At 44.5% G+C, this 22,968-nt stretch overlaps 1 pseudogene; it reads left to right on the forward strand.

Annotated features, from left to right (window-relative positions):
* The first annotated feature begins 21,129 nt into the window (after positions 1 to 21,129).
* On the forward strand, positions 21,130 to 21,335 carry LOC144493215 (U2 spliceosomal RNA; annotated as a pseudogene).
* Positions 21,336 to 22,968: the final 1,633 nt, after the last annotated feature.

Raw genomic sequence — 22,968 nt, forward strand, 5'->3', positions numbered from 1 at the left:
CATCCTTTCTGTAATGAGGCGACCAGAACTGGGCACAGTACTCCAGGTGGGGTCTGACCAGGGTCCTATACAGCTGCAGCATTATCTCCCGATTTCTAAACTCAATTCCTCTATTGATGAAGACCAGTATTCCATACGCCTTCTTAACCACAGCCTCTACCTGCGACGCTGCTTTGAGCGTCCTATGAACCCGGACCCCAAGATCCTTCTGATCTTCCACACTGCCAAGCGTCTTACCCTTAATATTATATTCTTTCATCCTATTCGACCTGCCAAAATGAACCACCACACACTTATCTGGGTTGAAGTCCATCTGCCACTTCTCCGCCCAGTCTTGCATCTTATCTATGTCTCGTTGCAACTGCTGACATCCCTCTACACTATCCACAACACTACCAACCTTTATGTCATCAGCAAACTTGCCAACCCATCCTTCCACTTCCTCATCCAGGTCATTTATAAAAATCACAAAGAGCAAGGGTCCCAGAACAGATCCCTGGGGCACTTCACTGGTGACTGACCTCCATGCTGAAAACGACCCATCTACAAACACTCTTTGCCTTCTGTGGGCAAACCAGTTCTGAATCCACAAGGCAATGTCCCCTTGTATCCCATGCCCCTTCACTTTCTCAATAAGCCTTGCATGGGGCACCTTATCAAACGCCTTGCTGAAATCCATATAAACTACATCTACCGCTCTTCCCTCGTCTATGTGTCTCGTTACATCTTCAAAAAATTCAATTAGGCTCGTAAGGCATGATCTGCCTTGGACAAAGCCATGCTGGCTATTTCTGATCATACTATTCCTCTCCAGATGTTCATAAATCCTGCCTCTCAGGATCTTCTCCATCAACTTACCAACCACTGAGGTTAGGCTCACTGGTCTATAATTTCCCAGGCTATCTCTTCTCCCTTTCTTGAATAACGGAACCACATCCGCAATCCTCCAATCCTCCGGAACCTCTCCTATCTCCATTGATGACACAAAGATCATCGGCAGAGGCTCAGCAATCTCTTCCCTCGCCTCCCACAGTAACCTGGGGTACATCCCATCTGGTCCCGGCGATTTATCTAACTTGATGCTTTTCAAAAGCTCCAACATATCCTCTTTCCTAATGTCCACATGCTCAATCTTCTCAGTCCACTGCAAGTCTGCACTGCAACTACCAAGATCCTTTTCCACTGTGAATACTGAAGTAAAGTATTCATTAAGTACCTCTGCTATTTCTACCGGTTCTATACAGACTTTCCCACCATCACATTTGATAGGTCCTACTCCTTCACATCTTATCTTCTTGCTCTTAACATGCTTGTAGAATGCCTTGGGGTTTTCCTTTATCCTGTCTGCCAAGGCCTTCTCATGACTCCTACTTGCTCTTTTAATTTCCCGCTTAAGTTCCTTCCTACTGGTCGTATACTCTTCTAGATTTCTAACATTACCTAGCTCCCTGAACCTTTTGTAGGCTTTTCTTCTTGACTAAATTCATTACAGCTTTCATGCACCATGGTTCCTGTTACCGACCATAACTCTTCTGTCTCTTTGGAACGTTGCTGTGCAGTGCTCCAGACAAATTTTCCTTGAAAATTTGCCACATTTCTTCTGTACATTTCCCTGAGAAAACCTCCTTCCAATTGATGCCTCTAATTTCCTGCCAAATAGCCTCATAATTGCCCTTACTCCAAATAAACACTTTCCTAGCTTGACTGATCCTATCTCTCTCCAATGCTAATGTAAAGGAGATAGAGTTATGATCACTATCCCCAAAATGCTCTCCCACTGAGAGATCTGACACCTGCCCAGGTTCATTCCCTAATACCAAATCAAGTACAGCCTCTCCTCTTGTAGACTTATCCACATACTGTGTCAGAAAGCCCTTCTGAACACACCTAACAAACTCCTCCCCATCTAAACCCCTTACCCTAGGGATATTCCAATCGATATTTGGGAAATTAAAATCTCCCATCACAACCACTCTGTTATTATCACATCTCGTGATGTGGTAATCTTCTCCATCAACTTACCAACCACTGAGGTTAGGCTCACTGGTCTATAATTTCTCAGGCTATCTCTTCTCCCTTTCTTGAATAACGGAACCACATCCGCAATCCTCCAATCCTCCGGAACCTCTCCCGTCTCCATTGATGACGCAAAGATCATCGCCAGAGGCTCAGCAATCTCTTCCCTCGCCTCCCACAGTAACCTGGGGTACATCCCATCCAGTCCCGCCTCGCCAGGATTTGCTTCCCAATCTGCTCCTCCACATCCCTGCTACTATTGGGCAGCCTATAGAAAACACCCAGTAAAGTTATTGACCCCTTCCTGTTGCGAACCTCCACCCACAGAGATTCCGTAGACAATCCCTCTGTGGCGTCCATCTTTTCTACAGCCGTGACACTATCCCTGATCAACAGTGCCACTCCCCCACCTCTTTTGCCTCCTTCCCTGTCCCTCCTGAAACATCTAAAACCCAGCACTTGAAGTATCCAGCCCTGTCCCTGAGATAACCAAGTCTCTGTAATGGCCACCACATCACACTTCCAAGTAGTGACCCACGTTCTAAGCTCATCCATTTTGTTCACTACACTCCTTGCATTAAAATAAACACATCTCAACCCTTCGGTCTGAGTGCTCCCCTTCTCTGTCACCTGCGTATCCTCCCTCTCACACTGTCTACAAGCCCTTTTTATTTTTAAGCTAACCTCCTCTCTCCTAGTCACCTCATTTTGATTCCCACCCTCCAACCATTCTAGTTTAAACACTCCCCAGTAGCCTTAGCAAACCTTCCCGCCAGGATATTGGTCCCCCTGGGATTTAAGTGAAACTCGTCCTTTTTGTACAGGTCGCACCTGCCCCTAAAGAGGTCCCAATGATCCAGGAACCTGAATCCCTGACCCCTGCTCCAATCCCTCAGCCATGCATTTATCCTCCACCTTATTCCGTTCCTTCCCTCACTGTCTCGTGGCACAGGCAGCAATCCCAAGATTACTACCTTTGCGTTCCTTCTTCTTAACCCCCTACCTAACTTCCTATATTCTTCTTTCATAACCCCTTCCCCTTTCCTGCCTATGTCAGTGGTACCAGTATGCACCACGACCTCTGGCTCCTCTCCCTCCCACTTCGGGATTTCTTGAATACGGTCAGAAACATCTCTGATCCCGGCACCAGGGAGGCAAACCACCATCCACGTTTCTCGACTTCCTCCACAGAAACGCCTGTCTGACCCCCTCACTGTAGAGTCCCCGATCACCACTGCCTTCCTCCTCCTTTCCTTACCCTTCTGTGCTACAAGGCCGGACTCCGCGCCAGAGGCACGACCACTGCTGCTTCCACCAGGTGGGCTGTCCACCCCAACAGTACTCAAACAAGAGTACTTATTTTTAAGGGGCACAACCACTGGGGTACTCTCTACCACCTGACTTTTCCCTTTCCTGACTGTGACCCACTTGCCTGCTTCTTGTGGCCCCGGTGTGACCACCTGCCTATAACTCCTATCTATCACCTCCTCGTTTTCCCTGACCAGACGAATGTCCTCAAGCTGCAGCTCCAGTTCCCTAACTCGGTCCCTTAGGAGCTGCAGCTCGACGCACCCAGCACAGATATGCACTTCTGGGAGGCTAGGAGACTCCACGACCTCCCACATCCAGCACTGAGAACAGCAAAACTGGCTTCACATTCATAATGCCCCTTTTCCTCAGATTCCACAGGGAAAGAACTAAGATTTAAAAGTTGAAAAACAAAAAAGAACTAGGGGTCATAGTTTAAGGATGAGGGCTAAACCTTTTAGAACTGAGGTGAGGAGAAATTTCTTCACCCAGAAGGTGAAGGTAGGAATTCACTACCACAAAAAGTAGTTGAGGCAAAAACGTCTGATTTCAGGAAGACATTAGGCCTTGGGGCTAAAGGGATCAAGGGATATAGGGGGAAGGGAGGATGAAGGGATATTGAATTTGGTGATCAGCTATGATCAAAATGAATGGTGGAGCAGGCTTGAAGGGCCGAATGGCCTACTACTGCTTCTAGTTTCTATGTTTCTATGAGTCAGTGCTTGAACGTCAGCTATTTTTGATATATGTTCGTGACTTGGATGAAGGGACCAACTGTAATGCAGTGACATTTGCTGACGATACAAAGATAGGCCAGAAAGCAAGTAATATGGAGGATAGAAACATTTTCAAAACAATATACTTGGCTTACATGAGTGGGAACAAAATGGCAGATGCAATATAATGTGGGAAAATATGAGGTTGTCCACTTTGGCAGGAAGAATAGAAAAACAGAATATTAGTTAAATGGAGAGAGCTTGGTATCTTTATACAGTATATGAATCACAAAGAAAATAGCAGGCAAGTACAGCAAGTAATTAGGAAGGCAAATGGAATGTTGATGTTTATTACAAGAGAAATCTTATTACAAATGTGCAGAACACAGGTGAGACTAGAGTATTGTACACAATGTTGGTCTCCTTACTTAAGGAAGGGTATACTTGCATTGGAAACAGTTCAGAGAACATACAAAACATATGAAATAGCAGCAGAAGTAGTCCATTTGACCCCTCGAGCTTGCTCTACCATTTACGCGGCTGATCTGTTTGTGTTGAGTCCCACATTCCTCATTTACCCCCGACAACCTTTGATTACTTTGCCCGACAAGAATCTATCGACCTCTGCCTTAAAATATTCAGTGACTCCACTTCAGCCACCTTCTGAGGCAGGGAGTTGCAGAGAGTTCCAAAGTTGCACAACTCTCAGAGAAAAAAACTCTAATCTCTGTCCTATAAAGAATGATGCCTAATTTTAAAACCGTGCCCACAGGAGGAAACATCATTTCAATGCCCATTTGTCAAAACCATTCAGGATTTAATATACTTTAATCAAGTCTGCTGAAGTCCAGGTCTGAGGCGTTCAAATTGGGTGACCCTGACCTATGCAAGAAATCCAGATACGATCTACGGAGGACCATCAGAGATGCTAAGAGACAGTACCGGACCAAACTAGAGTCTCAGACTAGCTACATGAGCACCCATCGATCGTGGCAAGGTCGACATGACATAATAGGCTACAAGGTGAAGACGAGTAGAATCGGCAACACCAATGCAACCTTCTCCGAAAAGCTCAACGTATTCTGTGCTCATTTTGAGCAGGAGTCAGTGAGCGGACATCATCCGCCCCGACAGCCTCGGTCGAACTGGTATCCAAGGTCACCATCACAGACGCCAGATCGACCTTCTTGAAAGTTAACCCTCGGAAAGCAACTGGCCCAGATGGGGTCCCCGGCTGAACACTTAGATTCTGTGAGTACCAACTGGCAAGGGTGCTCACAGACATCTTTAAACTCTCCTTACTCTGTTCGAAGTTCCTACCTGCTTCAAGAAGATGACCGTCATCCCTGTACCAAAGAAAAGAAGTCAGGCAGCCTGCTTTAATGACTCTGTGGTCCTGACATCCATCATCATGAAGTGCTTTGAAAGGTTAGTCATGGCACACATCAACTCCAGTCTTCCAGATTGCCTGGATCTACTACAGTTCGCCTATTGCTGCAATAGGTCCACAGCGGACGCCATCTTCCTGGCTCTACACTGAACCCTGGAACACCTAGATAACAAGGACACCGATATCAGACTCCCATTTATTGACTACAGCTCAGCCTTCAACGCCATTGTCCCAACAGCACCTCCCTCTGAGACTGGATCTTCAACTTCCTAACCCATAGACTGCAGTCAATAAGTGTAAGTAACGACACCTCCTCAACAATTATCCTCAACACCAGTGCCCCACAAGGCATTGTCCTCAGCCCCTTACTATACCCCTTATACACTTATGATTGTGTGGCCAAATTCTGCTCCAACTTCATTTTCAAGTTTGCTGAAGACAGCACTGTATTGGGTTGGATCTTAAACAACGAGAGACAGAGTACAGGGAAGAGGTACAGAATCTGGTGAAATAGTGCATTGACAACAATCTCTCCATCAATGTCAGTAAAACTAAGGAGATGGTCATCAACTTCAGGAAGCGTAGTGGAGCACGTGCCCTATCTACATTAATGGTGATGAACTGGAAATGTTTGTAGGTGTTTAGATCACCAACAACCTGTCCCGATCTCTTCATGCTGACACTATAGTAAAGAAGGCCCACCAATGCCTCTACTTTCTCAGAAGGCTAAGGAAATTTGACATGTTCACTACGACTCTTAGCAATTTTTATAGATGCACCATAGAAAGCATCCTATCCAGACGTATCTGATGAAGGCTGTAAGAAATTACAAAGGGTTGTGAATGTAGACCAGTTCATCACCAAACCAGCCTCCTCCCCATTGACTCCATCTACACTTCCCGCTGCCTCGGGAAAGCAGCCAGCATAATCAATGACCCCATTCATCCGGGACAGATTTTCTTCCGCCTTCTTCCGTCGGGAAAAAGAAACAAAAATCTGAAACACATACCAACAAACTCAAAAACACCTTCTTCCCTGCTGTCATGAGAATGGTCCTATCATATATTAAGCTGATCTTTCTCTTCACCCTATCTGTAACTGTAACACTATATTCTGCACCTTATCCTTTCCTTCTCCCCTATGTACTCTATGAATGGCATGTTTTGTCTTTATAGTGCGCAAGAAACAATACTTTTCACTGTATCCCAGTACGTGACAATAATAAATCAAATCAAATCAAGTCATACCTCACTCTTCAAAACTCAGTAGAAACAAGATCAGCCTTTGCAACCGAAGACAATCCACTCGTTCCAGATATCAATCTAGCAAACCTCCTCTGAACTGCCTCCAATGTATTTACATTCTTCCTTAAATAAGGAGACCAAAACTACACACAGTGGGAGCGATTCTCCCCAAAAAATTGTAAGTGCCAAATCCACATAAAAACTGGAGGAACTCCCGCTGTTTATTTTCAGTGGGATTTTCAGAATGAATCTTCCACACTCTGAGCACTGCAGTGTGCCCTAGTGAGATTCACACTGAAAATCAGGGGCTGGGCCTATTCTCAAACAAACAAAGAACAAACAAAGAACAAAGAACAATACAGCACAGGAACAGGCCCTTCGGCCCTCCAAGCCCGCGCCGCTCCCCGGTCCAGGATTGAATCCTGAATCCAGGATCCCCGCCCAATTTTCCAGCCTATCTACATACCAATATCCTATCCACCGAGCTGTCCCTCACAGCTACGATGCTTTGTTCATTACAACCTATTAACTTACCCCCACCCCCCCATTCCAGACCATGTGATCTCCAGGGAGAGGCGAAAACCCAGAGTGAAAAACCCCAGGGCCAATATGGGGAAAAAAAATCTGGGAAATTCCTCTCCGACCCCCTGAGGCGATCGAAACGAGTCCAGGAGATCACAATGGCCCCGATCGGAAAATGCTTCCCAACCCTAGTCATTTCCACTTCCACGAACACCATATGAATTCCCTGCCCCCGAGACAGGTTCCCAACTATCCGCAGTCTCACTCTGTACTGGCACCAGCAAGATGATCATAGAATGAAGCCTTGAAACGAGAAACCAGGAACAATTAGCCCGCGCCGCTCCCTGGTCCAAACAAGACCACTCTTTTGTATCCCTCCATTCCCACTCCATTCATATAGCTGTCTAGATAAGTCTTAAACGTTCCCAGTGTGTCCGCCTCCACCACCTTGCCCGGCAACACATTCCAGGCCCCCACGACCCTCTGTGTGAAATATGTCCTTCTGATATCTGTGTTAAACCTCCCCCCCTTCACCTTGAACCTATGACCCCTCGTGAACGTCACCACCGACCCGGGGAAAAGCTTCCCACCGTTCACCCTATCTATGCCTTTCATAATTTTATACACCTCTATTAAGTCTCCCCTCATCCTCCGTCTTTCCAAGGAGAACAACCCCAGTTTCCCCAATCTCTCCTCATAACCAAGCCCCTCCATACCAGGCAACATCCTGGTAAACCTCCTCTGTACTCTCTCCAAAGCCTCCACGTCCTTCTGGTAGTGTGGCGACCAGAACTGGACGCAGTATTCCAAATGCGGCCGAACCAACGTTCTATACATCTGCAACATCAGACCCCAACTTTTATACTCTATGCCCCGTCCTATAAAGGCAAGCATGCCATATGCCTTCTTCACCACCTTCTCCACCTGTGACGTCACCTTCAAAGATCTGTGGACTTGCACACCCAGGTCCCTCTGCGTCTCTACACCCTTTATGGTTCTTCCATTTATCGTGTAGCTCCTCCCTACATTATTCCCACCAAAATGCATCACTTCGCATTTATCAGGATTGAGCTCCATCTGCCATTTCCTTGCCCAAATTTCCAGCCTATCTATATCCTTCTGTAGCCTCTGACAATGTTCCTCACTATCTGCAAGTCCTGCCAGTTTTGTGTCGTCCGCAAACTTACTGATCACCCCAGTTACTCCTTCTTCCAGATCATTTATATAAATCACAAACAGCAGAGGTCCCAATACAGAGCCCTGCGGTACACCACTAGTCACAGGCCTCCAGCCGGAAAAAGACCCTTCCACTACCACCCTCTGTCTTCTATGACCAAGCCAGTTCTCCACCCATCTAGCCACCTCCCCCTTTATCCCATGGGATCCAACCTTTTTCACTAGCCTACCATGAGGGACTTTGTCAAATGCTTTACTAAAGTCCATATAGACAACATCCACGGCCCTTCCTTCGTCAACCATTTTGGTCACTTCTTCAAAAAACACCACCAGGTTCGTGAGGCATGACCTCCCTCTCACAAAACCATGTTGACTATCGTTAATGAGTTTATTCCTTTCTAAATGCGCATACATCCTATCTTTAAGAATCTTCTCCAACAACTTCCCCACCACGGACGTCAAGCTCACCGGCCTATAATTTCCCGGGTTATCCTTCCTACCCTTCTTAAATAATGGGACCACATTGGCTATCCTCCAATCCTCTGGGACCTCACCTGTGTCCAGTGACGAGACAAAGATTTGCGTCAGAGGCCCAACGATTTCACCTCTCGTCTCCCTGAGCAGCCTTGGATAGATTCCATCAGGCCCTGGGGATTTGTCAGTCTTTATATTCTCTAACAAACCTAACACTTCCTCCTTTGTAATGGAGATTTTCTCCAACGGTTCAACACTCCCCTCCGAGACACTCCCAGTCAACACATCCCTCTCCTTAGTGAATACCGACGCAAAGTATTCATTTAGGATCTCCCCTACCTCTTTGGGCTCCAAGCATAAGTCCCCACTTTTGTCCCTGAAAGGTCCGATTTTTTCCCTAACAACCCTTTTGTTCCTAACGTATGAATAAAATGCCTTGGAATTCTCCTTAATCCTGTCTGCCAAGAACATTTCGTGACCCCTTTTTGCTCTTCTAATTCCCCGTTTGAGTATTTTCCTACTTTCATTATGCTCCTCCAGAGCTCCCTCCGTCTTTAGCTGCTTGGACCTAACATACGCCTCTCTTTTCCTTTTGACCAGTCCCTCAATTTCCCTGGTTATCCACGGTTCTCTAATCCTACCCTTCCTATCCTTCTTTTTTACAGGCACATGCTTGTCCTGTAGCCCTAACAACCGTTCCTTAAAAGACTGCCACATACCAGATGTGGATTTACCCTCAAACAGCCTCTCCCAATCAAGAGCTGCCAATTTCTGCCTGATCCCAATAAAGTTAGCCTTCCCCCAATCCAACACCTTACCCTTGGGACACCACTCATCCTTTTCCATCACTATCCTAAAGCTAACAGAATTGTGGTCACTATTTGCCACATGTTCCCCAACCAAAACTTTGAAGACCTGACCGGGCTCATTCCCCAGCACCAGGTCCAGTATAGCCCCCTCTCTAGTTGGGCTGTCCACATATTGTTCCAACGAATCCTCCTGTACACATTTTACAAATGCCTCACCATCCAGAGTCCCTGCCCTCAGCGATTTCCAGTCTATACCAGGGAAATTGAAGTCTCCCACTACAACAACCCTATATTTCCTGCACCTATCCAGTATCTCCTGACATATCCATTCTCGCTGGAGAGGCCGGCAGCATAGCGGCGAGTGAACCACTGCGCATGCGCCGAACTGTGAGCACCGAGTTCAGCGCATGTGCGGTGGCCCCGAATTGCCGACCTCCTGCTCATTGTCCAGCCCAATCGCTGGCCAGCCCCACAACCCCGCATTACTCTGTCTCTGACCACCTCCCCACCCCCCCACCACCTCCCTGATCGCTGGCATCCTGGACCTCTCCAGGCCAGCATCAATGTCCCTGCCACCCCACCGCCCACCCCGATCTCCCTGACCCCACACCCCCAGCAGTCTCGACCTGGTGGGCAGTGCCAAGGTACCCCTTGGGCATTGCTAGGAGACCAGGCTGGCACTGCCAGGCAGGCAATGCCCAAGGATCACCCCCTCCCTCTTAATCGCAACTTCCTGGGGGGGGCCTCTTTTCGCTCCAGTGGGGTCGGCTGCCTGTTCCCCATTAGCGATGAGCTGTTGTAAACCCCACTGGAGTGGATCACTCCTGATGGGGCGGGGGGGGGGGGGGGGGGGGCGGGGGGGGGGTGGGTGGGGAGGGGGGGTGGGTGGGGAGGGGGGGTGGGGGAAGTGGGGGGGTGGGGTAGAAAGAGAGGGGGAGACGCCAGTAGGCACAGGGCTGAAGGCTCCGGGTCCACCATTGGATTGACATTCAAATTTAAATATTTAAATCAGCTCTGTGCCGATTTACGGCGTGCAGCTGACAACTCCAAAAACCTTGGAACCAGAGATGCACGGAGGCCATGGCGCCCAGCAGGGAATCCGCTAAACGGCCTCCGTTGATGTCTCCCGGCCCGTTGCACTGCAAGAGCAGCACAGTAGGCCGGGAGAATCACACCCAGTATTTGAGATACAATCTTACCAATGCTCTGTACACATGAAGCATGACATGAGAAAACTCACTGGCTCATTAATAAAATAGTGTACAGTAATTAGCTCTTCCCCATTTACCTGAGATAGCAGGCTGGTCATGGTTTGACATCTCAGCCGCAATTTACCGACCCAGACATGGTGAGACCTGTTGCAGGAGATTCGACAGCCTGGACAAAAGTCCATTGACTTTGGGCAGGACTGGACGCTCCTGACAGCTGGCAGAGCTGGAAAATCTCACCCCTCATTTGAAAGACTGCACCTCTGACAGTGCAGCACTCCTTCAATATTGCAGTGGAGTGTCATTTTCCATAGTTGCTCAAGCCTCTCAGGTGGAACTTAGATCCACAATTTGCTGATTTAAGAGGCGAGAGTGGTACCAACAGAGCCACAGTGACTGCATTGCATACAAGCGCTAATTATCAGAAACATATATTTTACAGTCAATCCTCTCTTTGGATCTGATTTCCAAATTGGGCCACAGTTGTTGCTTTAAATGTGTCGCCACATTGTCTAAACCATTCTGCTAAACCAAAAATGAAAAGTTGGCACAAAATAGTTTAATTTAGTTTAGGTGCAGGGAGCAAGTGAAATTGTTGAGAAGTAGACAAAGAATAGGGCATGTAATCTCCAGCTGATCAATCTGTCTTACCTGTGCAGGTTACCTCAGTATTCAAACTTCTCTCTAAGAAATGACTGGTTCTGTCGACACAAGAGCTTTGTTGCACACTTAGCATATCCACAGCTTTATTAGTCACACTAAGGTCTTCATTCTAGATAAAGATCCTCTCCTCATTGGAGAGTGCAATGTCTTCTTCTCATTCTCAACCGAAGGGAAAATGTGGGCTAATGATCTGGGGAAATACTTGAACTAGATTTTGCATAAATATTGAAGTACTAAAAGGGAATATTACAAATTAAAATCTGAAATAAAAGCACAAAATACCAGCAATGTACAGCGATGTTTCACCTGAACCAGTTCAAAAGAGAGTGCCATCTAAATCTGTTCCCAGGCCAAAGCCTGGATAAAGCTGTGTAGCATGGAAGGTCATGAGATGGTGGGAGAAAATAGCTTACAGAATCAATACACATACAGTGGGGTCAACAATTGGTACAGCGAACCATCTGATCAGTTATGGTGAAGGGGCTACCATGATTTTGAAGCAGAGATTTCATTAATATTGATCCAATGCACATTGTCTGACTTTGAAAGCTCTTAGTATCAGGCTGAGATCATTAAAGGGCCCCCTACTGCTGGTTATCTCACAAAATGTATGTTTTTATTGTTTTATTTAATGCATTCAGAACCAGTGGGAGCAGGAGTGCTCCTCCCAATTTCATGTTAAATCTGCCAGCTGTTTCTTAATCACCCTCCTCATGGTATCTGAGCTGTAAGACTGTAAGATATAGGAGCAGAATTAGGCCATTCGGCACACCGAGTCTGCTCTACCATTCAATCATGGCTGATATGATTCTCATTCCCATTCTCCTGCCTTCTTCCCATAACCCTTGATCCCCTTATTGATCAAGAACCTATCTATCTCTGTCTTAAAGACACTCAATGACTTGGCCTCCACAGCCCTCTGTGGCAATGAGTTTCACAGATTCACCACCCGCTGGCTGAAGTAATTCCTCCTAATCTCAGTTTTAAATAAGCATCCCTTCACTCTGAGGTTGTGCCTCGAGTTCTAGTCCCTCCCACAAGTGGAAACACCCTCTTCACGTCCACACTATCGAGGCCTCTTAGTATTCTCTAAGTTTCAATTTCGTTCCATGGACAGCGAGGTGCTTCTAAATAAAGGAAGCCAGCAGACCAGCTTTGTACAATCCTACCATTGGTCTTGTTAGGTCTGTGGACTGCATTGGTATCTAACCAATTTTGATTTGACCCAATGTTCAGTTTGCCATACAGGTCATGTCATTAATTACTGCATCTTTGAAAAACAACTCTGTGTCTGCATCTCACAGTACACAACTTTATGGGGTGGGATTTTCCAGCCACACTTGCCCCAAGGCCAGAAAATCCCACCCGAGGTCAACGGACCTTTGTATGGTCTGTGTCCCGTCCGTTACGATTCCCTTGGTGGGCAGGATGGGAAGATTCCATCCATGTCTCAGCCTGGTCAGACATTTATCTCTGGATTAGAAATCTATAGGCATAAATTTCACTTCAGAACTTGAACACATAAACAAGGTTCAAACTGCAGTAAAGTACCAAGGGACTGCTGTATTATTGTAGATACAATCCTTCAATGAAAGGTTAAGCCAAGGCCCTGTCTTTTCAATCCAATGGATGTTAAAAAAAATACCACAGCATTATTTAGAAATAAAGTAACGAGTTCACTCAGTTACCAGACCAATACTTCCCTCAAGTATCACCACCAAAAATGAAGCGTCTAGTCACTCATCTGTAGGATCTTATTGAGTGTATAAAGGCTGCTACATTGCCTACACAGTGGTGACTCTACTTCACCATGTCTTTGATATGATAAGGTGCTATATGTATGTGAGCTTTTATTGAATATACTTGAACCCTCAACAACCAGCATCCTGTTTGAAATTTCAACATGATGGCCCAGTGGTCAGCACTGCTCCCTCACAGTGCCAGGGACCCGGGTTCGATTCCTGGTTTGGGTCAGTGCCTGTGTGGAGTCTGCACATTCTCCCCGTATCTCTATGGGTTTCTTCCCACAGTCCAAAAGATGTGCTAGCTAGGTTCATCGGCCATGCTAAATTTACCCTGAGTGTACCCGAACAGGCAACGGAGTGAGGGGATTTTCGCAGTAACTTCATTTCAGCGTTAATGTAAGCCTGCTTGTGACACAAATACTTAAACTTATAATATCCTATATTCAGCCTCCTGATTTATTCTGCACTCTCTGGGGCGCAGAACAAACAGATTTTATAAAAGTAAACTTTCAAAAACAACACTCTCTTTGGAAATTGGAATGCATTTGAATTAAAAGTTGGAATGTGTCTTTTCCAGAAAAATGCAGAACCATTCAAAAATGTCGGTAACAGCGCACCTCAGAGAATGGGTAACAGTGAAAATGCTTTGAACTGTAATTGCCTTGAAACACAGCACACAATATACAATGGTTCAAAACACAATAATAATTATTGATTTATGCCTGAATCAACATTTCACTGTGCAGACCAAGGTTAGCTCATCACAACTGCAAAACATTAGTTCTAATTTCATATAAAAATGACACACCTCATAACATCTCAATCACATTTACTGGGCAAATGTTGACTCCGCTCATTACCAACTGTGTTGCTATCATTGCTGGTCAGATTGCTCTGGTCAGGTTGCTTTTGTCTCAGAATCACAGAATCACAAAATACTACAGTGCAGAAGAGACCCTTCGGCCCATCGCGTCTGCACCAACGCATGAAAGGTCCTGACCTGTCCACCTACTCCCACTTGCCAGCACTTGGCCCATAGCCTTGAATGTTATGGCATGCCAAGTACTCATCCAGGTACTTGTTAAAGAATGTGAGGCATCCGGCCTCCACCACCCTCTCAGGCAGTACATTCCACACTGTCACCATGCTTTGGGTAAAAACATTTTTCCTCAAATCCTCTCTAAACCTCCTACCCCTCACTTTCAACTTGTGTCCCCTCGTAACTGACCCTTCAACTAAGGGGAACAGCTGCTCCCTATCCACTCTCTCCATGCCCCTCATAATCTTGAACACCTCAATCAGGTCACCCCTCAGTCAGCTCCAGAGTTCCATCCTAGGCAATATCCTGGTGAATCTCCTCTGCACCCCTTCCAGTGCGATCACATCCTTCCTATAATGTGGCAACCAGAACTGCACACAGTTCTCCAGCTGTGGCCTCACCAATGTTCTATACAGCTCCATCATGCTTTTGTAATCTATACCCTGATTGATAAAGGAGAGTGTGCCAAATGCCTTTTTCACCACCCTATTAACCTGCCTTTCCACCTTCAGAGATCTATGGACAAACATGTCAAGGTCCCTTTATTCTTTGGAATTTCCCAGTGTCAGACCTTTCATAGTATACTTTCTTGTCAAATTACTCCTTCCAAAGTATACCACCTTACACTTTTCAACCTGCTACTTATTTGCCCATATCGTACTATCTCGTCCATATCTTCCTGTAACCCAAGACACTCAAGCTCACTGTTAACCACCCAGCCAATTTTTGTGTCATCTCTGGTTAGGTTATTTCAGTTTCTCCAACAAGAAAAAAAAAATCACTGCTGGATCTTCTAATGAGTGATGAACCAGGATAGATAGGGAAAATAAGAAAGGCTACATCTGAGTGAATAGTGATCACAACACAGTAAGTTCCAGGTCAAGGCTGACAGGGGCATAAGTAGGACAAAGACTAAGATAATGGATTGAAAAAGATCAAATGATGGAGAATGAGAGTGAAAATCTAGAAGATAAACTGGGAGAACATCTTGAAAAATGAAGTGACAGAGAATTAGTGGAAAATATTTAAAAGGATAATCAATATAGCTCATAAGGAAAGAAAAAAATCGAATCTAAAGAAAAAACCTCAGAAGGAGCTCTTAGATAGTAAAGGATGTGGAAAACCGGAAATACAAATACCATAGGAGAGATGTTTAAAATACTTTCAAATAGGCAAAGAGAAACTAGGAAGTCAAATTGTCAAGGAAGATAAAAAGAAATAATGAAGTGTTCCATAGACACATAAATTATAAAATAACAAATAAAGTAGGGTTATGGCAAACAATGAGTGAGATTAAACTCATGGGTTATGGTAGGGAAATGACAGCAATAGTGAAGGTGCCGAAATAAGCATTTCATTAGAGCATGAGCTTAAAAAGATTATTAATAAATTCTCTTAAAAGTGGAGCAAATAATTAGCAAACTAGCAAAACTATGAGTGAATAAAAAAAACTCTAAATGTAGCCACCCCAGTGTTCTATAGAAGTTTAATATAAATTCACAAATTTTTAAAAATTCTACACCCCTGGAAATCAATCCCAGTATTTTGTGAGCATTTTAATTCTTGTGATAATTTATGTTGCTGTGAAGTAGATTATAATCCGAGCCTCCTTTTGGGACTATTCTGGATCAGGCATACCCCTTGAAGGAACCCTCTCATTAAGTTGAGAAAACCAGGCCTCACGGACACTAAAATGGATCTGAAGAACTGATCTAACATTCCCCAAAGGAAAGGAGTCACAAGAGAATCTTACCATCCTTCAGATAGCTTTTTTAACATGCTAGATTTAAACAAGCCAAACAGTATGAGGATCCAGGCATCTCTCTTCAACACTGTACCTCTCCACTGAAGAAGGTATGGAAATAAGTTTAGATGTAGAAAACCAAGTGAGATAATATATTTTCTAAGTTATATAAGTGTTTAATAAAGAACTGAACATACAATTCACTTTTGATAGTAATCCAATCACAATGTTGACAGTTCTTGGAAAAGTAAGTATAATCCAAATAGAATCCAAGACTTATTAATGTTACAGAGAAATATTTAAGATATCCATCAATATGTAAAATAGCTTTTACATTAAATCCCTGAGTAGAAAGCCACGGACTCTAACAAGATAACTTTATTCCAATTAAAGGGAGAACTATTATCACTACACTACAGCAGTTACCTTTACCTTCAGAGATGCTGGAATGAACCCAATCAATCTAAAAATCTACCGTGTAGTTCCAATATTTATGATACTCTGCATGTTTATGGATTCCATACTATAAAAAGCATGCAGAAACAGTGGAGAAAGCTCAAAGATTTATAGTTGGTACCAAAATTGAGAGATTGCAGCTATTGGGAAAGATTGAACAGGTTTGAGCTATTTTATTTTGAAAAGAGAAGATTTAGGGGTTTTTTAAATTACGAGTGGGTTTAATATGGAGAGAATGTTTCAATTTGTGGGAGAATCCAAAACAGGAGGTCACAAGTACACAGAAGTTATGAAGAGATACAATCAGAGAACAAGAAGAAGTTTCTTTACTCGGAGAGGGGTTATGATGTGGAACTTACTGCCACAGGAAGTGGTTGAGGTAACAGCTTAGATGCTTTCAAAAGGAAATTAGACATACATAAGAAAAAGGGAATAGAAAATTACACTGAAAGGCTTAGATCTGGCACATATAGTGGGAAGAGGCTTGTTTATAGAAGAGTATAAATACCAGCATTAATTAGTTGAGCTGAATAGCTTGTTTCTAAGTTGTATATTCCATGTAATTTTATTTACTTATCCATTTCAACATTCATCATTTGCGAGACATCCTGATCACTCGATTTTTAATACCTTAGTGCAAGTGACAAATGAAGTTCAACGGAATTAAACATGAGGCTGTACATTTTGATAGGAAGAATAGGGAGGTCACCTATTTCTTGGAAGGTGCAAGTCTAGGTGGTGTAGAGGAGCAAATCGATCTTCAAGTACTACAACAATCACCAAGAGTTGCATCACAAGTTCATTTGATTTGATATATTATTGTCACATGTATTACTATACAGTGAAAAATATTGTTTCTTGCGCACTATACAGACAAAGCATAATGTTCATAGAGAAGGAAAGGAGAGGATGCAGAATGTAGTGTTACGGTCATAGCTGGGGTATAGAGAAAGATCAACTTAATATAAGTTCAAAAGTCTGACGGCAACAGGGAAGAAGCTGTTCTTGAGTCGGTTGGTACATGACCTCAGATTTCTGTATCTTTTTCCCGATGGAAGAAGGTGGAAGAGAGAATGTCCGGGGTGCGTGGGATCCTTGATTATGCTGGCTGCTTTTCTGAGGCAGTGGGAAGTATAGACAGAGTCAATGGATGGGAGGCTGGTTTGCATGATGGACTGGGCTTCGTTCACAGCTCCTTGTAGTTTCTTGCGGTCTGGGTCAGAGCAGGAGTCATACCAAGATGTGATACAACCAGAAAGGTTAACAAGGCATTAAAAGAACATGCACTAGCTTTTATTTCTAGAGGGATAGAGAGTGTGTGGGAGGCTGACAAGACTTACAAGGATGAAACCAGAAATGCATGGGTGTTCATATCAGAAAGAATTGTCACCCCTCTGTTGAAAATACGTGATTGTGGGTGACCAATAGAGGGCTTTATAATTATGAAAGGTTTTGATGGAGTGGAATGTTTCCAATTCTGGTGAAGAGCAAAACTAAAGGCCATAAGAAAGTCACCAAGAAATCCAATGGGGAATTAAGGAGAAACTTCTTCACCCAAAGACTGGTCGGAACTCACAAGGAGTGGTTGAACTGAATAGTATAGATGCATTTAAGGGGGAATGGAACAAGCGTATGAGTGAGATGGGAATAGAGGATTAAAATGACAGATTTAAATGAGAAAAGATGGGAGGAGGCTCAAACAGCATAAACAGCAGCACGGACTGATTGGATGGGATGGCCAGTTCTTGTGTTGTGTACTCTACATAAACCTAGGAAAAAATGCAGCAAAGATTTTAAGTTGTCACTCTGAGGATTATTGAAATAGTGTAAAAGAAAATGCTGCGGATGCTGGAATCTAAAACAAAAACAGAAAGTTCTGGAAAATTACAGCAGGTCTGACAGCATCTGTGGAGAGAGAGGATAGAGTCAATGTTTCAAATTGGAATGACTCTTCATCAGGATGACTGTTTAGCAGACATTTAGCTGTACACACACAGTAAACCATATTTGTCCTTCCTGTTTATCATTGTTTTAGAGTCATGGAGCAGGATTTTCCACGCTTTCTGCTGGGTGTTTTGTGGTGGCGGAAGTAGCCCACCATTGGCTGGTGGCAGGGTCTTCCAGTCCCACTGCTGTCAACAGGGCTTCCCATTTTATGCACCCGCTATGTTGGGAAACCCCTGGTGGGGATTTGCCAGCAGTAAAACCGGAAGATCCCATTGACGGGAATGGCCAGAAAATTCTAGCCATAGAGTTTTACAGCACAGAAAGAGACCCTTTGGTCCATCATCTCCACGCCAGCCATCTATTTATAATATACTAGCTTTAACTCTGATTGGCTCCAGTTGTACTTCATATCCTAACATTCAATGTTTCTGCTAGGTACTGGGAACCTATCAGTTGCCACCAAATTAATATTTCAGTTTGTCCTCCATTCAACTGCTAGCAAGTATAGGTGTCTGTTGAATGGGTTGGGTTCTTGTCATAGAAATCATAGAAACCCTACAGTGCAGAAAGAGGCCATCTGGCCCATCGAGTCTGCACTGACCACAATCCCACCCAGGCCCTACCCCCATATCCCGACACATTTACCCGCTAATCCCTCTAACCTACGCATCTCAGGACACTAAGGGGCAATTTTAGCATGGCCAATCAACCTAACCCGCACATCTTTGGACTGTGGGAGGAAACCGGAGCACCCGGAGGAAACTCACGCAGACACGAGGAGAATGTGCAAACTCCACACAGACAGTGACCCAAGCCAGGAATCAAGCCCAGGTCCCTGGAGCTGTGAAGCAGCAGTGCTAACCACTGTGCTACCGTGCCGCCGTGAAGATCTCAAGTGCCAACAGATGCCCAAGCACCTTGGTGAAGAATCTTGTGGTCCACTCCACTCCCCTTTAATGGGTGCAACTAAATTATGGAGGTAAGGGTCTTTCATGAAAGGAATCTGGAGCTGTGCGAAAGATAATTTAAAAACTGGAATGACAGGACTGGATTTTCACCCTCAAGGCAGGTCGGGGGGAATTGGGAAAATTCCCAGCTCAGCCTGCCCACTTTGGAAATTGCCCACCAAGGAGGGGTCTTCATTGCTGAGGGTTGGTAACAAGTTGGAGTCAGGTCAGCCAACCCAGGAAGAAGAGTGGAGGCAACCACAGGGGATGTGGGTGCTGCAGTGACCTATTTAAAAGGCCCGCTTTAATGAGTTCAGACTAGAAAGCCACCACCCACCACACCAGCCATCCCAGTGTGTAATGTGTTATACATGACCATCAAATAGTCTTGACCTGATGTAGCAGAGGTCAGCTGGCCCAAAACACCTTGGGAATTGCATGTTCAGTCTCATAAGAGTATGCAAAAGTGGGAGAACTCGGCTGTGTAAAACAAAGCTTGTGCATGAGATAGCATTAGCAAGATCACAGAATAGCTTGTATTAAAAACAACCACTTCATCAGTGATGTCAACCTTGATAACATATAGCATCTGTCAAGTCATCAAGCCATCCTGTAAAGGGTGGCAATTTTTCAATGTGCGAAATTGTGTTCTCTATTCCTGGACAAATGACACATATAAAGTACTTTGGCATTGCTGACCAATTATGCTGTCAGTTACAGACTAATTTATGGATAAATAATAATTACATCTAGTTATCCAGACAACTTGATTGTGTTGCAGAGCATTGCACTGCGCATACAAGGCTGAGCTTTAACCCATTTCCAGAACTGGTGAAATAAAATGGACTTGTAGCTGAAAAGTTTCAGTTTATTTATTAGTGTCACAAGTAGGCTGACATTAACACTGCAATGAAGTTACCGTGAAAACCCCCTAGTCACCACATTCCGGCGCCTGTTCGGGTACACTGAGGGAGAATTTAGCATGGCCAATGTACATAACCACCATGTCTTTCGGACTGTGGGAGGAAACCGGAGCACCTGGAGGAAACCCACACAGACACAGGGAGAACCCGCATACTCTGCACAGACAGTGACCCAAGCTGGGAATCGAACCCGGGTCCCTGGCGCTGCGAGGCAGCAGTGCTAACCATTGTGTCATCGTGCTGCCAACAAAAAAAGTCAATTTTCAATTTGGTCAATACACCAGTGGAATATAGTTACAGGACGATATCTGTCTCACTTTTTCTTCTTCTTGCATACTCTTCATTTCATCTCATTTTTCCTCTGCGCAATATGGATGGTCTTTCCATTTTTTTTCTTGTTTGCCTCAGATTTCTCCTGTTTTTCAGTAAAACAAATCAAAAGAAACAAAAAGAACAATACTTGTGTTTATAGAGAGCTTTTCAGGACAACTGAACATTGTTGCAATCCCAGTTAATGTTATAACTGGATAGGAAGATCCCGGAATGGAACCCTGGCTCGAAAGACCATAACTTTTACTTTTTTTTATAAAATGTGGAGGAACAGAGTCACAGGACCACTGATTAGTTTTAACAAGAAAAAAAACATTTATTAAATGTGCAAAAATTGGTTTGTTTGTGATATAATACTCCTTTATTCCCCCCTGAGGTTACACCCAGAGTTTAAAATTAAAACGGATTACAAAGTAATCTTAAACCACAAACTAGTTTCTGTAGATTTCTCCTCCCATCCATACTACACTTGATCGCTTCTCGGCCTTTTGGCTAAGATCAAGTGTAGTATGGTCGGCAGCCCATGGTCGGCCGCACTTGGTCGAGGTCATTGGGTTACACTGAAGCTTCATATGTTTCATATGAAGCAATTTTTTAAAGTGCCATCTCGGCCTTTTGGCTAAGATGCAAATAAGCTCAAGTCTTGGAGGAGGAACCTCCCCCTTCTCCAATCAGCTTGGCTCATGTAGATCAGGCCCAGGACAGGGTGGTTTGGTCGCTCGCCCTGTCTTGTCAGCCTGGATCTGAAATGTCTCAACTTGTTGAGACTCTGAATTGGATTTGATTTGATTGAATTGGAAAAGATCTTAAGGCCGAGAAGATTGTACCTAAAGGGCTAATGTATTTTGTACCTAAAAGGTTGAACTTTGTACTTCGAATATATCACAAGCATAACCCTTCATTGTGGCTAATCTCCTCAGGTTTATACTGCTTTCCCTCAGGTTTATACTGTTTTTGACATGAATAAAGTTATTCTTGTTTGTACTGCTTCTGACATTAATACCAGTTAACTTTTATTCTTATAACAATAAATAGTCAAATATAAATGTAAATGTGAAGGTATTTGCAGACATGCAAGCCTTACCTTTTCTACAGGTTTGCGTGGTAAATGTAAACAGAAGAGAGCATTACAAGGTGTGAAGTGTGATACGGCCGTTTGAAGAGGAACTCCCTTAAAAACATTCAATGAAGTAGCCTCAACTGCTTCACTGGGCAGGGAATTCCACAGATTCACAACCCTTTGTGTGAAGAAGCTCACACAACTTCAACTCAGTCCTAAATCTGCTTTCCCTTATTTTGAGGCCATGCCCCCAAGTTCTAGTTTCACTTGCCAGTGGAAACAACTTCCCTGCTTCTATCTTATCTATTCCCTCACATTTACCAACATTGTACTCCATCTGCCAGACCCTCGCCCACTCACTTAGACTATCTATACCCCTTTTCAGACTTTCAGCGTCCTCTGCACACTTTGCTCTGCCACTCATCTTAGTGTCATCTGCAAATTTTGACACACTACACTTGGTCCCCAACTCCAGATCATCTATGTAAATCATAAACAACGAGAGGAAAGAGGAGCAAGAATGCAATGGAGACCATACCCTCAACAGAGGATCCACTGGTGAAGACAGTTACCTGGAGATGACTGAGATCCAGTGCTGCAGGAGACTGTAACTCTCCAAGCAGAGGACCACTGCCATCTGGATCTCTTCATCAATGACCCCATGCCCTTGCTCACTGGTCACCATGCCCTGCCAATGGCCATCAAGGTTCACTGTGGCCTAACTTCTTCACTCCTAGCTCCCTCCAGAATCATAGTATCACATAATCCCTACAATGCAGAAGAGGCCATTTGGCCCATCATGTCTGCACCAACTCTCTATCTTACCTAGGCCTTCTTCCCTGACCTATCCCTGTAACCCCAAACATTTACCATAGCTAATCCATTTAACCTACACATCTTGGAACACTAAGCGGCGATTTAGCATGGCAAATCCACCTAACCTGCACATCTTTGGACAGTGGGGGGGGGAAACTGGAACACTCGGAGGAAATCCACACAGACAGGGGGAGAATGTGCAAACTCCATACAGACAGTCACCTAAGGCTGGAATTGAACCCTCGAGCTGTGAGGCAGTAGTGCTAACCATTTTGCTACTGTGCCACCCAGGGATCAGCTGCGGACCTTAAAGGCATCTTGCAAATGATTGCACACCATTACTTCTCACAAGTCACTAATTCCCCCTTTGCCTGAGCTGGAAGTAGATTCATTTCACACCAGATGCTGCCTTTCAGGGACATAGCATGTGGGAGC

Source organism: Mustelus asterias, chromosome 4 (assembly GCF_964213995.1).
Source record: "Mustelus asterias chromosome 4, sMusAst1.hap1.1, whole genome shotgun sequence".
NCBI classification, from domain to species: domain Eukaryota; kingdom Metazoa; phylum Chordata; class Chondrichthyes; order Carcharhiniformes; family Triakidae; genus Mustelus; species Mustelus asterias.